This window comes from Mastomys coucha, unplaced genomic scaffold, assembly GCF_008632895.1.
Source record: "Mastomys coucha isolate ucsf_1 unplaced genomic scaffold, UCSF_Mcou_1 pScaffold13, whole genome shotgun sequence".
In the NCBI taxonomy this organism is placed as follows: Eukaryota; Metazoa; Chordata; class Mammalia; order Rodentia; family Muridae; genus Mastomys; species Mastomys coucha.
In genome coordinates, this window is record NW_022196895.1 from 62,577,274 (window position 1) to 62,580,696 (window position 3,423).

Genomic DNA, 3,423 nt, shown 5'->3' on the forward strand with positions numbered 1-3,423 from the left:
TCAGGTTCAGGGAGATCGCAGTTATCCCTGAGGCAGCATCCACGGGAATACATGGTCCACCTACGGAGCTATCTCATCTGCATATAAGCCTCTGATCTCACTTAGAGCAGTGCATGGGCAGTGACTGTTTCAAATCCCAAATCCCTCTACCTGCTTTTAGCCACTTTGTGGATCTCCGGAAACCTGACTGAAGGAAGTAATTAAAGCGTGTCCTAGATTAGGTTGTGTCTCTAGTCTGACTGACCTTCACTGCTACACTCTACTAACATCTCATTTCACTGCTGGGAGAGAGAATTGCAGACAGAACTCAGGTATTTCCATACGTTTTTGTTTGCAGGGTACATTTGTTGTCTGTTCTGGGCTAATCCTGGAAGGTAGTTTGCAGTGGAAAAAAGGCTCACTAAGGAGATTATTGCCCAGTGAAGTAAAGAGCAAGGCCGTGTTTTCCGCACCTTATTTAAAAAAACGTTGACTTCGTTAGGGAGTGCAATCACAGCTCTTCCGGTCTCCCTGAGGGATGTTGGCAGCACAAGGCATGCGGATATCCATTCTGCTGCTGTGATTCACAATCTTCATTTCTTGTCGGTCCTGGGAGACTGGTGTTTTCTTCCTATATCTGCGAAACAGGAACAATATAATCTCTTAGCTTGCAAGTAAGAGAACACCGCATCCCATTCTTGACTCTCAGTGTGACATTCCTGGAGGCGATCCCATGGGAGGCACATCACCTTCACCTTCCTTCTGAGTTACGTGAAGAGAGATTCTTTTCTTTGTTCTTTTCTGAGTGTCCTGCAGGTTCAGGGGGAAGCGGCTCCTGCGTGTGTGGGCCATTGTGGGCTGCTATAGTCAGAGCATGCTGACTCACTCCTCCTACATAGCCACCCTTTTTAGTTTAGAAGTTTGCAGCTCAGTGGGAGCCAGAGTTCTGTGCTCTGACCTTGTTGACTCCACCTCAGGGGGCGACCAGCATGGGGAACCGTGCCCGTCTTAGGTTGCCCCAGCTATTGGGGTCTTACCCATCATTGACTACTGCCTTTGGAAGGTCAGCTTCCCTGGAGAGCATGCCGGGTGGAGTAGGCTGGCTTATTAAAAGGCATTTCTCTGAGAACCAGGTTTCTCCAAGAACCAAGCCTGTATAACTTTGGGAGCAGGGCATGGTTCAGGGCAGCACTTGGAGCATAGCCTTACTGATGGAGTTCTAGCAAGACATATGCTGTATAAGACCCTTAAAAAGAATGATTACTAACAACAGAATACTCCCTAACATTTTGTAATTGACCATCCAAGAGGGATCAAAAAGCCTTTTAACGTTGTCCCATACTTTAGTGATAAAGCTCACTGCAACGGACGTAAGCCGGAGGTCTGATGACATTTAACATATGTATTTGTTCTCTGAGGAGTATAGAATAATTGAGGAACTTGTTGGACCATATCCTTTTAATGTAATGGGCCAACTTCAGCCTCTCTGAAGTGGAATTATGTACCTGGTAGGGGGTTAGGCAGAAGGACCTAAACCTATGGTCATATTCGAGAAGAGACATGGCCTGCACTATCTCGAGTTGTTCTGACAAGAGGTCAGCCTGTTGTGGTAAAATATGGATGGCTCTATAAAGATGTTGATTAACCCTGTCTAGCTTTTCTGCCATTGTCACAGTTTCTGTCAGGGTCACCGCCATTGTAATTGCCCCCACCCCCATAGCCAGGATAGTAGTAATGATGGCCGCAGTGATGCCTAAATCATGTTTGATCTGCCTTAGGGGTTGCAGGTCAGTTTTAGATATCAGAGTGATATCATGGAAATGAGTTGTATTTGTCACTGGTATCCATCTCGTGGCAAGTCCATGTAGGAGGATAGCCAACCTTGTGTAATGGGACCAACAGGCCACTAGATGGCGTGATGTCTTAGAACAGTTCAGTACTTCTTGGATGTCGGAAGCTTTGTGAGAAGAAAGAAGGGGGAGGGGGAACACACACGGGGTAGGGGCCCAATTAATCCAGGAGGCTGTAATTATCTCTACACTGATATCATCGTCAGCTGGATCAGTACAAGTCCCATTAAAGATACTACCACCCCTTAAACAGGAGTACGGGGTGCAGGTCGGTACATCCAAGGGCCCCACAAAGGTCCCAGTTTCTCAGAAAGGTATCATATCGAGTCTGGGCTGATGTTCTAAGGTGATAGGGCTGGTCCTTGGGCAATAGGAAGCACCATAGCCCTAAGGTGTAGGGGGTCAAATTAAGATCGTTGATGTTAGCAATATGTACCCCATACTCGTGGGCTGGGCAAGAGGGGAGTCAGGTTGACAATGTTCCCACAGGATTGGGAGTTTGACTATGGTGGGAATTCTACTTGTAGGGGGACAACAAGGGCCGGTGAATACCCCGCTGAGGTAGGGAGAAGTTGGGGTTGCCACAGGGCTGGATGGTGGGGGCAAGTATCTCTACCCCATCATCTTTCCTAAAGTTTTATTGCCATGAAAATCCCCTGTCGTGAGGTTTCTAAGTAGGATAGAAGGAGGCCCCTCGATATCTATCACAAAGCAGATGGTCACAGAGACGCGGGCCAAGTGCCAGTAATCGTCTGAGCTGTCTATGGGGTCCATGGATGGGAGTCCCAGTGTGATATTAGTCATAGAAAGTATAGGGTATGCAGGGGAACCTGAGTACTCCTTGTCAATACTGAGAGTAGAAGGAGAAGAGTCAAACTCCACCAACATCTATTGGGGGCGGGTTCCTCAAGGTCCTCCATAGCAGGTCTCACATCCCTTGCTGGCATCCATATCAGCATTGTGGATGCCTAGGGAAAAACACAAGTATAATCTCGCCCCTGTGTCAGAAGGGGTGGAGGTGGCTGCCATTGTGAGGCAAGGAGATCTTGCTACCCAACCAGGGGGAGAGGAATGCTGTGGGCAGCATGGCCCATTATCATCAAAGGTAAGAAAACTTACAGGGAAGAGGGCTTCCACTAAGGCCAAATGGGGTCTCGCTTAGCCTCAGAGGGCATGACTTTTGCCAGTGATGCCTCTCTTCCTAGATCCTGAACCTTCTTGTTTTGGCCCCACGTGGTCCTTTCCTCTGTACACACATGCAGAATGGAGAAGTGAGGGCAAGCTTTGATACCTCCCGATTATATAAAGACTCAAGTCTACCTGGATTAGGGCCTCACCCATTTGACCTCACTTTAAGCTTAATGATCTACCTGAATTTCCTATTTATAAATACAGTCACATTGGAAATTAGGGTTTCTTCGCATGAATCCAGCAGGGGTGCACCTCAGTCTCTCACTTACACCACCGTTTCTCTCTCGTGTTCTGATGTGTCCCCCATATCCACTGTCTTCAGATTGTCTCAACATTTCTGCCTTCACCCCCAGGGCTTTTCCCTTCACTCGTCAGATATAGTAGTTTTACTGACTACTAATAG

The 3,423-nt window shown here is 47.6% G+C and overlaps 1 long non-coding RNA gene across 1 annotated transcript; it reads right to left on the reverse strand.

The window, feature by feature from the left end:
• Positions 1–307: 307 nt before the first annotated feature.
• LOC116087697 lies at positions 308–2,798 on the reverse strand. Its single transcript, XR_004117565.1, has 2 exons — positions 2,716–2,798; positions 308–616 (listed from the first exon to the last, which is right to left on the reverse strand). It is a non-coding gene; the product is annotated as an uncharacterized LOC116087697 (long non-coding RNA).
• Positions 2,799–3,423: the final 625 nt, after the last annotated feature.